At 55.7% G+C, this 14,346-nt stretch overlaps 1 long non-coding RNA gene across 2 annotated transcripts; it reads left to right on the plus strand.

Moving 5' to 3' along the window:
* The first annotated feature begins 2,127 nt into the window (after window positions 1-2,127).
* Window positions 2,128-5,562, plus strand: LOC138916455 (uncharacterized). Of its 2 annotated transcripts, none has more exons than XR_011423767.1 (2): window positions 2,128-2,349; window positions 3,912-5,562. It is a non-coding gene; the product is annotated as an uncharacterized lncRNA (long non-coding RNA). The 2 variants fall into 2 exon arrangements; XR_011423766.1 differs by lacking the exon at window positions 3,912-5,562 and adding an exon at window positions 2,572-2,680 and having other exon boundaries at window positions 2,211-2,349.
* The last annotated feature ends 8,784 nt before the right edge of the window (window positions 5,563-14,346 follow it).

Below are 14,346 nucleotides of genomic sequence, written 5' to 3' on the forward strand. Positions count from 1 at the left end.
TCTGAGGGTGGAGTTTTCAGCTCGTTGACATCAAAGGGTGACCCATCGGTCGTCTGTGCAGGTCCAGTGGATGAGTTAGTGGTCTTAACCAGCCTGAACTGGACAAGGAGTCGACCCTCAGTTCCTGAAAAACCCAAGCACCTGTGCCCATGGTGACCCAGGCGTCAGAGATCTCATCTGTACGGTGGGTTTCAGTAAAGCGTTAGCTAACTACTTCTGCAAACGGGCAACTAACCAAGGGCAGTTAAAGCAAGTCAGCCCCCAGCTGCACTATTTCCTTCCTTCTGCTTTATCTGGGCTGCTCTGTTGTGCTCCTTCTGGCTTCTGCAGTTGGATGCTTGGCTCCATCCCTTCCAGCCGTCCGTCTCATCTAAGTACCAAGACCACACATGTCTCCCAAGCTCCACTTGGTTGCGGCCCATGAGTTTTTACTGTAGCTTTTCAAATATCATCCACTTCTAGGTATTTTTAAATTTCCATCATGATTTCTTCTTCGGCCCTCTCGTTGTTTAGAGTTGATGTCTCGTTTTGTCACCGATGACCGACCTGCCGCGGTCGGCAGGAGGGACAGGCCGTGTGATGCTGAATCTTCTACCATCGCGGAGCCTGTCTTGTGGCAGAGTGTGGAGGAACGGGGCTCGAGGGGCATCCTGCTGGAGGACAGCTGCACCCAGGTCCTACGTCCACTGTCCTCGGAGTGCCCCGGCAAGCCCGGCCCAGCTCTCCTCAGTCTTTGGCCTGTCTTGACCTAGTGACAATGAGCTCCTCCTCCCCACTGGGGTCAGCTGGCGACACTCTCACCCGCAGCAGGCTCCTGAGTTGGCTTTGGTGCCACAAGAAGCAGCCCATGCCCCTGGTCACATTCCTGCCAGCTCTCCCTTATCTGGTCCCACTGCTGCCCTTCCAACACCCTGGCTGGGGGCGGGGGGTGGTGGGTCACAGGCCTCCCAGGATTTCCTCGTGACTCTTTCCCCCGTCTCCCCAGAAGGGGGTTTTGCAAATTTTTCAGAAGCAGCGGCCAGACCACAGCCAGGGCCTCTGCTCCACCTCTGTCCCCCGGGAGATGTCGTGTGGCAGCCTGGCCACTTCCTTCACCAACTGGGGTGTGCTGGCCACTCAGGTTTTCAGCTCTGAACAATAAAACTCTCAGGTCCCCTTGCAGATGGACACGCACTGTCCTGGCCATGTCCCACTGCTTGGGCTGGGCAGGGCGCACAGGTGTCTACACTTGCTCTCTCTGCACCTCTCTCTGTACACTGATATACAATTCCTTACGTATATCAACATCTCACAAACATAAAACATAACACTGGAGACTCGACGACACCCCATCGCTGGCCTGCTGTGTACCAAGCTCCCGCGTCCTGGTCCCTGGCTCCCAGGATGGTAGGAACCCTGCAGGCTCGGAGCAGCCTCTCCACATGAGCGCTGGTCTGTGCACTTGCAGGTGCTGACTCACTCCATGTCCCAGGAGGTCCTGGTGCTGTCGCATCGCAGACACAGAGGAAACTGAGGCCCAGCAGTTGGGCAGAGGACCCCTGGCCATGTGGCATCCCCCTCGCCATCCATAACACTCACCCTTGGGAGGCAGGAGGGTGGCAGGAGGAGGAGAGGAGGTGACAGATGCTGTGAGGGGTGCAGTGGGAGGTCCTGGAGAATGGCAGCAAGGGGCCTGGGCAACTCTCAAACGCCCCCACCAGGGGCTCTCAGGTCCGCGCCCTGTGCCCACGGACGACAGCCCTCCTTCCTCCCTGCGCATAGAGGCAGCCAGCATTCTGGGCGCCTCTCCAGATGGACCCAGGGTGACCCAAGCGGACAAACACTTCAGCTCTCAGACCAGACAGGCATTTCAAATCCTCAGGCACACGGGAGAGCGAGGCGTGGGCACTGGTGGTCTCAGTCCTCCTGGCCCAAGGGACCAGAAAGCCCCAAATCCAGGGGCCAAATGCAACAAAGGGGGCCCTCCAGAACCCAGACCTGGGTCACAGGCCCCGCCAGGCCTCGGGGCAAAGGTCACACAGCAGTCCCTGCACGCCAGGTCCTGGACGTCCAGGGGGTGAGGCACGTGACGTGACTGAGACCAGAGTCAAGGGCAAACTCCCCACCCCTCAGTGGGAGGGCGCCACAAAGTTACAGAGCAGAAGCCTGGACACAGGTCATGGTGAGGCCTGGGGACACCAACACGATCTGTCATGGGGGGGACAGATAACTCAACTTTAAAGTCAAGGCTGCTGGATCATGACAAGGCATATCCCAACCCAGTGTGCTCATCACCTGGAGATTCTGGACCTGGAGGTGGACGTCGAGACCAGACCGGCTTTAGGAGGCAGAGAATGTGCTCTGTGGGAGGTAAGAAGAGTAAGTTGTCTGGTGAGCAGAGGGCTGCTGGTGGGAGAGACAATGCCACCATCCACTGCACCAAGTCCTCTTCCTGGGCCAACAGAAAGACTACATTTCCCAACCTGCCCATGGTCAGTGTGGTCACACGGGGGTCATGTGACTGAGTTCCAACCAATAGGATGAGAGGGGAAGTGATGTAATCTATTTCTTACATAGTCTTCCCCTTTCAAGGTGACCTTGGAGGCCGCATGTTCCCAAAGACAGTTGGAAGATGCAGAAGAGGTACTTAACCCACATTAGACCACACGCGAGTGAAAAATAAAAAAAACCTCAGATCTCAGGGTCTATTCGTTACTGTAACATGGTGTAGTTTTGAAGTGTGGCGCCTGGACCAGCCGTGTCACCTGAATGTGGGAGAAATCAAAATCCCTGGGCCCCACTCCTGACCTCCTGACAAAGAAGTGCTGGGGTGGGGCCGGCAATGGTGTTCTAACGAGCCCTCCAGGGAGACTGAGGTCCCCTCTGACGAATAAGGAGTTGAGTGAAATACACACAGGGCGAACTGGAAGGCTCAGAAGTGGTGGGAGGTCCCAAGATCAACGAGATCCAAGAGGTGGCAATGGGCTCACTCACGGCAGCAGAGGTGAGGGTTGCCTGAGATGGGAGGTCAGCTGGTGTTGGGTGGGTTGTCCCCCCAGGCACGGATACCGGGATTGGGCTGGAGAAGATGACCCTGAGCTGGTGGCATCCAGATCCTGCACACCCAGCTCCAAGGACAGAGACGCAGTCCCTTGGAACCAGCTCCCATGCTGACGTCACACTCTTGGAACAATTCCAAGGACGCAGTGTATCAGTCAGGGTTCTCCAGAGAAACAGAACCAATGGGATATGTATATACATAGAAAGAGACTCGTTATAAAGAATTGGCTCATGCGACTACAGAGGCCGACAAGTCCTGAGATCTGCAGCCAGCAGGCTGGAGACCCAGGAAACTGGGTGCTGTAGTTCGTCTGATTCTGAGGGCTTGACACCCCGGAGAGCCAACCATATATATGAGTTTCAGTCCCAAAGCCCACATGCTTGAGACCCAACAAGGACTAACATTTCAGTCCACTGAAGGCAGGGAAAGGCCCATGTTGCCACTCACAGTCAGGCAGGAGGGGTTCCCTCTTACTCAGCCTTTTGTTTGATTCAGATCTTCGACTGGTTGCATGAGGCCCACCCACATTAGGGAGGGCCATCTGCTTTACTCAGTCCACACATTCAAATGCTAATGTCATCCAGAAACACCTTCCCAGACACGCCCAGAATCATGTTTGGTCAAATGTCGGGGGCTCTCACAGGGCAGGTCCCTCCTGAGGCCTCTCTCCTTGGTGTGTAGACGCCGTCTCCTCCCTGTGTCCTCGCAGGGTCGTCCCTCTGTGCGTGTCTGTGTCCTCATCTCCTCTTAGAAGGACCCCAGTCAGATGGGATCAGGGCCCACCCTAGTGACATCATTTTACCTTAGTCACCTCCCTAAAGACCTGTGATGAGGAAATAGCCACTCTGAGTGGCTGCCCGGCACTTCCCAGCAGGACGGCTCCGCTCGCACCGAGCCTGGACGTTCAGAGAAGGACCGAGCGCAGGAGGCCCGCCTCGAGCTCCCTCTGCTTCTCCCAGGACACCTTTCAAAACGACTGCTCAGAGTGGAGCCCGAGAAAAGTGAGTGCTCTCTGCCCCAACCACCCTGCACATAACAGGTGCCCACCGCCCTGCTATCCGTCTCCTGCGGGCTCAGGACCTGGACAGAGGACTGCCCTTCCCCCATCTCCCTGCCCCCCAGCTCCTGGATCTATGGTGATAAACCTGTGACCCCACTTCCTTTGTGTGATGGTCCTGAAATGGCGCCTTGCGTCAAAATGACCCTGGGGTTTTCACTTCCCCAGCAGAGTGGGAGCTGGGACGCCCAGGGAGCAACCTGCTAACCCCGTGTGGGTGGCTCGTGCCCCATCATTCAGCAGGTCATCATCTGCAGATTCTTAATTCACTACACCAGCTATAGTGCCCCCCACACAAGACCCGATCTCCAAATACAGCCACATGGGAGGTTGGGGCTTCAACATACGTGTTTTGGGGGGACTACTCAGTCTATAACACTAAAGGAGGTAAAAATGCCAGAACTCAGGAAAGCAGGAATGCCAGATTGGATATGAGCTCGGAAGACCAGTGTATTCGTTTCTTCTCACTGCTGTAAACATGTGCAAATTCCTGAAAACTTGGTGGCTTAAAACGGTTTTGTGGTTTCTCACAGTCTGGAGGCCAGAAAATGAAACTGAAATCAAGATGCCTTAGGGCCCTGTTCCCTCCGAAAAGTCTAAGGGAGTGTCCTTTTCCTGGGCTTTTCCAGCTTCTAGAATGGCATTCCGTGGATCATGGCCTCTTCCTCTGTCTTCAAAGCCAGTCGCCTGGCATCTTCCAATCTCCCTCTGCTTCCATCCTCGCATGACCTTCTTCTGCCAAATCCCCCTCTGCCTCCCTTATGGGCCCTGGTGATGACATCGGGCCCACCCGGAGAAACAGGCTAAATTTCCTCATTTCAGAATGCTTCATCGCATCTGCAAAGGGATTAGAACCTGGATATCTCTGGGGTCCTTATTTAGCCGATCACAGCCAGAAACCCCACCAGCGGGTTGTGCTCTGTGGGAGGCCCTAAAGGAAACTTCATTTACCAATGTAACAGGAGTGTTCGGGTGAGGAGAGCACCAGCATCAGCGAGAAGGCGAGTGGAGGCCGGCCACTGTGGGCCAGGCCGATGGCAGGGATGCTCTTTCAGAACTGTACTCCCAGAGCACCTGGGACAATGGGACCCGAAACAGCAGAAGGCCAGGAGCAGCACCCAAACATCAGAAGCAAGGAGGGTGCATTATCAGAGGCCCAGCAGGGTGGTCTTGGAGCCAGGGGCTCAGTGACCGGCAGAGAGCTGAGAGACCATCAGTAAAACATGGCATTCCTAGGTGAGACCCATGGGCAGCCAGCAAGGATACTGCACCATCTCTATGAGCAAAAGAAATTAACAAGGTCTGCTCAGGAGGCTGAGAACGGCCAGCCTATTACAGGCTGAACCATGTCCCCCAAATTCATATGTCAGTCTTGACCCCCAGCACCTCAGATGTGACCGTATTTGGAGATGGGGTCTTTAAAGAGGTGATTAAGGTAAAATGAGGTCACTAGGGTGGGCCCTAATCCAGTGTAACTAGCGTCCTTATACGAAGAGGATATGAGGACACAGACACACACAAAGGGACGACCATGTGAGGACACAGGGAAGAGACGGCGTCTACACGCCAAGGAGAGAGGCCTCAGCGGGAACCAGGCCCACCCACACCTGGATCTCAGATGGCCAGCCTCCAGGACTGGGAGACAATACATTTTTCCAGTATGAGCCATCTTTGTGTAGTGTTTGTCACGGCAGCCCAAGGCATGGTCCCCTGCCTGAGCTAGTTTTCAGACCCGTAACCACTGACCAAAGGAGGAGTCAGGTCCCCTTAGGAAGGACCCTGAGATGCCATGGTGCATGGATGTGGTGGACCCCAGCGGCCCTGCCCCACCCCCAAAGCCATCACCACGACTGGAGATGTAATTCAGAACCACATCGTGGGGAAAGGAGAGCACGCAGGCTCTTCGAGGCTGCTGGACCTGGGCGCCAAGCTGGCACTGACAGCCAGGGATGGAGGCACCAGTGTGGCCCTGTCAGAGGAGGGCGTATGGAGGCCATGGAGGCTTGGTGGCTCACACTGAACCAGGCCACTACTGGGTCCCTGGACCACTGCTTATTCCCCCCAGACCCCAAATGTATACCCGGACCATCTTAGTGGCTGGCAGAACTCCCCCGTAGGTTGTTGGTCCAGGGGAGCAAAAACCATCACAGCAGAAGCCTCTGAAACTGCCCCTCCACCATAGCCAAGACAGGAAAACAAGAATAATACACACGCTGGGGAGGAGCAGCGAATGGTGCCCCTCCGAGAGACCACCATCGCCCCCAATTAGTTCACCAGTCCAGCTGCACAAAACGGGAGGAATGGCGGAGGATGCTGGCAGACCACTGCGAACTTGTGTCAAGCCGACTGGGCCCTGGGGCGCCCAGACATTTGGTCAACCGTTATTCTGGGCATGTCTGTGTGGGCGTTTCTCATAGAGATTAACATTTGAAAGGATAGATAAGGAAGGAACGAGGGCCGAGGCCCGGCCCTCCCTAGTGCGGGCGAGCGTGCTCTCTGCCCAACAGCCTTCCAGCTGGAGCCAGGGTCTCCTCCTGCCTTCAGAGTTGCACCAGACCTTATACCATTGGTCTCCCAGTTCTCGAGCCTTCAGACTGCTGAGCTTGGGACTTCTGGGCCTCCATAATCACACGAGCCAACTCCTTATGATAAATCCCTTTGTGTATATTTATCCTATTGGCTGTGTCCCTCTGGAGGACCCTGACCAGTACATAAGTCAACCGAGCAGTCGCCCAGTGGCAGCTGCTGGGCCAGCTATGACATCTTCGCTAGAGCAGAGTGACACAGCGTTGGGTACATGGTACGTGGCCACCAATCTCGCGAGTGAGTCCTATTCCACCCCCAGTAAGAAGGAGCCCTGGATATCTCTGGGGGGCCGTTATCCTGCCCTGCGCCCCTGGGGAAGAGGCACGTGGTAAACCTACGGGATTGGCCGTGAGGGGCAAGATCTTGGTACCACGTGTTTGTGTCCTCCAGGAGAGGCAATAAGCAACCGACAGGTAGAATGGCCTCTGACACTGGCCTCCCAAATGCTGGCCCACTGGGCCAATGAATGGGGTAGCCTTGGGGACAGACGTGGAGGCTGTCTATGGGGCCAACAGCATGGCCTCATCCACCAAGGCTGATCCAGCTAGGACCGCAGCCAAATGTCCAACCTGCCAGTCACAGGCTGCTATTGAGCCCCAGCTATGGTGCCACCCTTGAGGGGGGCGTTCAGGTAAACCACTCACTTTGGAGACTTCCCACTGCAAGGGGCAGCTTTGCATCCTCAGTGGAACTGACACACACACCAGGCTGATCATCCCCGACCACAGGATCTCAGCCCACCCCACTCTATGAGGACTTATAAAGTGTTTGACCCACCAACACGGGATGTGCATGGCATCACCCTGGACCAAGGGACCCACTTTATGACTTGACAGGAGGTGTGGCAGTGGGCCTGTGGCCATGCAGTTCCCAGCAGAGACCACAGCACTCAGAGGCCGCCAGCCCCCCAGAGCATGGGAGCTGCCTTTGGAAAGCTCAGCTGAGGCCACCGCTGGGCTGACACCATTTGAGAATGGGGCATCACGTTGCAGGATGCAGCATTCACTCTAAACCAACAAGCACCATGTGGTGCACCATCCCCATTGAGTCTTGGAATGAGGGATAGAGCGGGGGTGGCCTCACTCACCATCACTCCTGATACCGAACCTCTTAATCTCAAGTTTGTGTGCCCGATGCACAGGAAACCAGTCACTGAGACGCAGTGCTTGGAGATGCGGAAAGGTTTATTTGAATTGGCCAAAATGAGAAGGCAGGAGGATAGGTCCTCCCAAATCCACCTTAACAAGAGAAGAAAGCAGGGGGTTTTATAGAGCTAAGGGGCTTGGGAAGAGGCATTGAAGAGAAACAAAGAGGTAATCTGTGTTTCTTGCACTCCAGACAAGCCCTTGGGCAACCTGACTTCTGGGGATCAAGGGCAGCTGGGGGCTGGTTATCCCTGATCTGTAACTTAGCCTCATTGAATATTTACAGTAACCCTCAGGTACCCGGCTTCACTCCCAGTGACCCACGTGGGACTTGCGCTTGCTGCCTCTCCACTAGGCTGTGTGGATCAGAGGAGGACCATTCCACCAGTGGACACGGCAGGAGTCCCGCTGACCTTTAGGCCATAGCTCCTGCTTTGTCACTTTGGGTTCTTTGTCCCCAGGGACCCAGAGGCAGGACAAGGAGTCCCCAGACTGTCAGGGAGACTGACAGTGACCATGAGGAAGTAGGACTGCTGATCCACAATGGGGCCTGGGTGGCCCACCGGGGTCTCTTGGTATCTCCCTGCCCATTTTACTGGAGAGTGGGCCAGTGCAGCAGCCACAGCCTGAGACAGGAATGCTGACTAGAGGGTCATTCCCCCAGCAGGCGATGCTCACGCAGTGTCCCTCCCTAGGAAATGCCCCCGCCAAGGGGAGCTGCCCCACCTGAGGTTTTGCCCCCTCCCTGCTGGCAGCCTGGACCCAACGAATGACCAGAGGACGAAGCAAAAAGGCTGGTTCCTCTGCCTCAATTCAGGACATCTCTCAAGGGCCAGAGACGTCCTGAGGTACCATGCGAAGCCTTCGTCCTCGGGAGCCCGTCAAAGCTCGACATCCGCCTCTGCCCGCCCTGCTTCCGGGGCTCTCTCACACGCTTGCTCCAAGTCCTCCCCACGAAACCTCTGGCCTGACCTCTCTGTCTCAGAGTGTCTTTCTCAGGAAACCCAATCGCAGACTCTTTCCAGACAATGAATCCTCAGGAGGTGTCCAGGCCTCTAGCTGGGTTGACACCTCTCCACCCCGGGACCTGAGGGTATTGCTCGTCCCCCAGGCCTAGCGTTTCGTGGTGGGCACTGGCACGCCCACACTGGCTGTTAAAATGCTAAGCTACTTCCATACAGACTCATAAGCAGCCCCTGCCTCGAGCCTCCAGGTGTCCCCACGAGGCCACCCCAGCCAATCCCCCAGGATCCATCCAGGGCACCACAGAGGACTCCTGGAAGGATGCTCAGCACTGTGGCCAGGCCCTTCTGATGGGTCAGTACCCCGCAGTGTCACCTGCTAACCATCTCATCTCACCTGTGTGAGTCCGCTCGGACGGCCGTAACAAGGCACTGCGGACGGGGCGCAGACAATAGCAGTTTACTTCTCGCAGTCCTGGAGGCTGGATGTCCAAGAGGGAGCTGTCAGCAGAGTTGGTTCCTCCCAGGGTTGTGAGGGAGAATCTGGTCCAGGGAATTTTGGGGGCTCCTTGGCTTGTAGAGGCATCACCCCAATCTCTGCCTCCATCTTCACATGACGTTCTCCTTGAGTCTTTCTCTAGTCTCCCTCCGCCTTTCTCTTATAAGAACACTTGTCATTGGATTTAGGGTCCACTCTGAATGCCATTTAGGAGAGGCAGGGGCTGTGCTTAGCCAGGGCCCTCTGCTCTAACGGGGACGCACAGCAGCACCCGGCCCCAGTGGGTGACGGGATCTGACCCCAGAGTGTCCCAAAGGAGAGGGCCGTGGGAGCTGCTGCCCTGCAGCTGATCGAGCCAGACCCACGTGCCCGACAAGGTCCAAGGTCGGCTGGGGGGCCTCCAACGCAGACCCCACCCCTCCAGGAAGCCTGGCTCACCCACCCCAGGACTCTGGGAAGGAAGCAGGCTGGAGCCAGGACCCATCCTGGACCCCGTATATGCTCCCTGCCCACCCCCGAGACTTGGCCTGCCCCGCTATCCCATCCCCCTGGGCAGGCCTGGCCACCTGAGCCTGTGTTTGAGGTCGAAGGTTGCTTGGCTGCACCCAGATTCAGGGCTCAGCCCAGGTCCAGTGCCCTCAGGTTGGGCACCCAGTGGGAAGTGCCCGCACTGGATCTGCCACGTCCCCTGCCACCCTCTGCCCTTGCTGGTAGGGGTGGGGAGAGAGTGAGGCCTGAATGATGGGGGTACAGGCAGCCGTCGCGGAGCCCCGGCGCACTTTGGGGACGGGGACGAGCAGAGGGGAGGTCGAACCTCGGCGTTCTCTCCGCTGAGGTCCTTTCCTACCCTCCTGGCAGACTCAGGCCCTCTACTTGGGGGGACTCCTTCTCCACCCTCCCCTGCGCCGGTGCCCCCACCTCAGGAAATGGCCTTTCCACCCCGATACAGCCAAGCCTGGGAGCCTCCCTCAGCGCCCCCTTCCCGCCTGCCCATCACCTGGGCTGTCCCCCAAATAGCCCTGTTGTCACGCTGTGGCTCCATCTGGCCTCTCCGTCGCCCACCTGGGCCCCTGGATGACTGCCCCCTCCCCCTCCCCCCCAATCTGTCTTCAATGTCACGGCCAAAGGCATCCAAATTCCTGATGAGCATCGTGCCCTCCTCTGCAGAAGCCTGGAGCCCCACTGCCTGAAGACCCACTGCCCATGGTCAAATCCTGGCTCCTGGGTGGAACCTTTGCGACCCCAGGGCCCGTCTCTGCTCCCCTGCGCCCTGCCCCCTCATCCGCCAAGGTGCTCCCACCTGCCATCTGAGGGCGTGGCTTTGACATTTTCTCTCCCGATTATGTAGTCATTTGGAGACCAGAGCCGGCCCTTTGGTGAAGCTGTGACAGGAGGCAGATCTGACTGCATTCCTCTTCCTTAATCTTAAGAACTGAAACCACATACCACCCCCCCACCCCCACCACGGTTCAGATACTGAGGACGCCCGCCCCCACGCCACAGCCTGCAGTCTCCATTGGCAGGACACCCTCCTCGTCCGCAGCCTGTTCGAAGCCTTGGGCTCATGGGGACCCATCAACTCTCCAAGGAGAAGCATCCACGACAGTTAGGTCCCCGACCCCTCCCCTGCTGGGGACCCCTGCAGCCTGGGCGTTACCAGTCCCCAACAAGCTTCCCACTTTTGAAAGACCCACCTTCAACCAAACTTCCTGCTCTCAGTAGCCCCGCCTCGGCCCCCACCTGTGTGGGCACCCCTCCTTCTCCTGTGCATGGCCCATTTCTCTTTCAGGTCTCAGCCGGGCAGCCCCCTCCCCACAAGTACGTTCCGGGACCCAAGCGTCCTCTTTGTGGCCCCAATCGTGTTGATGTAAAGAAGGCAATGTTGATAGCTGGTGTCTGAGTTCGTCCAGGGGGAGAAAGACCCCTGGGAGCCTCTGGCTGAAGGCCTGGACCCTGAGGGTCCCTGGAGCTGGAATAGGGCCTGGAGGCACAGGGAAAGCACCGAGGTCCCCTCCTCCTAGGGGATGGTGACGACAGGGGGTGGGGGTGGGGGGACAGGAGGGGCCGGAGTCAGGTCAGAGCAGGTTGACAGTGGCCAAAGGCCAGGTCTGGATGGGCCGAGTAATTCTGAGAAGCAGGAGCTCTGTCATCCGTGCTGCCCCATCCCAGCTCCTGCAAACCCCACGGGTGGAGTAGGGGCAGCTCAGAGGGCCTCCCAAAGTCACTGCTCCAAAGGGCCGGAAGTCCCAGGGCATCTCAGGCAGCCCAGGTCACAGCAGGACAGACCCCCGTCCACCTCGTCCCACCCAGCCCTTCCTCAGGGAATGGGGTCCTGACTCACCGATTTAGAGGAGAGCGGAGGCGGCCCCGGATCCCACTCCCCAGCAGGAAGCAGCCCCCAGGACTCTGCTATCATCTGGGCCAGGAAGTGCCCCCAGCCCCGCAAGTATTAGGCAAAGCTCCCTGAGAATTCTCCCTCCCAGCATGCTCAGTCCACATCACCTCCTGGGCCCTTTCCAGCTCCGGTCACTAAGCTGAGCCCTCTAATTTACAAAGAGGGAGCTCCATGAGGTCAAGCCCCCGGTGAGCGCAGCGCTGGCACAGAGCACCCTGGAGAAGCTGAGTGAGCATCCACCTGGCCCCAGACTGCACCCTGCACCCTCTGTGGGCTAACTCGTGCCTCGCAACACCCGGGCGCAGGTGCACTAACATCCCCACCTTGTCCGCGAGGAACGAGAGACTGACGTACCAACGGACAAGGACAGGCCATATGCAACAGCAGAATTCCGACCCACACAGGAAGTCCAGGAAGGCGAGTGACAACCTCTGGAGCGATCAGCCCAGAGGTTCGAGGCACAGCCAAGACCACCAGATTCTCTTTTTTTGCCCCCAACTCAGGACCGCCCAGAGAAAGCCACAAACGCCCCCCTCAAACCAATCACATGGGATGCCCACTCCTGGTTGGCCACCTCCAACTCCCGCAGGCCCACAGCCTCCAATCAGAACACACCTGAAACCTTCCCTTTTCTTTCAGCTTTATTGAGACAGAATTCACATACCATAAAATTTACTCATTTAAAGTGTACAGTTCAGTGTTTTGGTTTTTTTTTAAGTCATTGGAAAAATCGAGAAACTGTTTTCTCCTTTTTCTTCTTTCTTTCTTTTTTTGGCGAGGAAGATTGGCCCTGAGCTAATATCTGTTGCCAATCTTCCCCTTTTTGCTTGAGGAAGATTGTCGCTGAGCTAACATCTGTGGCAATCTTCCTCCATTTTGTATGTGGGACGCTGCCACAGCATGGCCTGATGAGTGGTACCTAGGTCCATGCCTGGAATCTGAACTGGCAAACCCTGTGCTGCCGAAGCAGAGCGCACAAACTTAACCTCTACACCACTGGGCCGGCCCCTGTTCAGTGGTTTTTAGCATATTCACAGAGTTGTGCAATCATCGCCACTACCTAATTTAACATTTCAACACCCCAAAAAGAGACCCTGTATATACCCATTAGCAGTCGCTCCCCACACCCACCCCCCAGCCCCAGGCAACCACGAATCTACTTTTTGTCTGTGGATTTGCCTGTTCTGGACATTGCACACAATGGAATCCTACAGGACCTGTCCTTTTGTGTCCGGCTTCCTTCACCCAGCACAACGTCCTCAAGGTTCATCCACACTGGAGCAGGTGTCAGCATGTCACTCCTTTTTACGGCTGAATGATACTCCATGGTGTGGCTATACCACAGCTGGCTTAGCTGTCATCTGATGATGGACACTTGGGTTGTTTCTGCCCTTTAGCCGTTGTGAACAATGACACTCGTGTACACACTTCTGTATAGACATCTATTTTCATTTCTCTTGGGAATATACTTAAGAGGACTTATTGGGTCATGTGGCAACTTTATGTTTAGCATTTTGACTTTTCCAAAACGGCCGCCCCATTTTGCATTCCCACCAGCAATGAATGAGGGCTCCGATTCCTCCACGTCCTAGTCAACACTTGTTACAGCCTGTCCTTCCATGATAGCCATCCTAGTGGGTGGGAGGTGCTATCTCCTTGTGGTTTTGATTGGCACGTCCCTGACGGTTAGCGAGGCTGAGCACCTCTCCATGTGCTTTTTGACCATCTGTTTGTCTTCTTTGAAAATCTTTATCCAGATCTTTCGTCCACTGTTTAAGTTGGGTTGTTTGCTTTCCGGTTGTTGTGAAGAACTCCCTACATGTTACGGACACTAGTCTCTTATCAGAGACACGATTTGCAAAGATTTCCTCCCATTTCATGGGTTGTCTTTCCACTTTCTTTTCTTTTTTCCAGATTTTTTTTTTTTTAAAGATTGGCACCTGAGCTAACATCTGTTGCCAATCTTTTTCTTCTCTTTCTCCTTCTTCTCTCCAAAGCCCCCCAGTACATAGTTATATATTCTAGCAGTAGGTCCTTCTAGTTCTGCTGTGTGGGACGCCACCTCAGCATGGCTTGATGAGCGGTGCTAGGTCCACACCCAGGATCCGAACTAGTGAAACCCTCGGCCACCAAAGCAGAGCACGGGAACTTAACCACTTGGCCGCAGGGCTGGCCCCTCCACTTTCTTGATGATATCCTTTGACACACAGAAGTTTAAAATTTTGACTAACTCCAACTTACCTACTTTTTTCTTACTTTGCGCTTTTGGTGTCATATATAAGAAACCACGGTCTAACACAAAGTCACAAAGATTTACACTCATGTCTTTCTCTAAGAGTTTTACAGTTTTAGCTCTTACATTGAGGTCTATCACCCATTTTGAGTTAACGCTGAGTTAATTTTTGTGTACAGCGTGAGGTAGGGGCCCGGCGTCATCCTTTTCCACGTGGATACCCAGTGGTCCCAGCACAATGTGTTAAAAAGACCGTTCTTTCCCACATTGAATGGTCTTGGCATGAAACCAATCAACCATGAATGCGAGGGTTTATTTCTGGAGTCTCAGTTCCATTGCAATGGTCTGTCTGCCTGTCCTCATGTCAGGACCACGCTGTATCGATCGCTGTAGCTTCGCAGTAAGTTTGAATTAGGAAGCGTGAGTCCA

The sequence above is a fragment of the Equus caballus genome, chromosome 12, assembly GCF_041296265.1.
Source record: "Equus caballus isolate H_3958 breed thoroughbred chromosome 12, TB-T2T, whole genome shotgun sequence".
NCBI classification, from domain to species: Eukaryota; Metazoa; Chordata; class Mammalia; order Perissodactyla; family Equidae; genus Equus; species Equus caballus.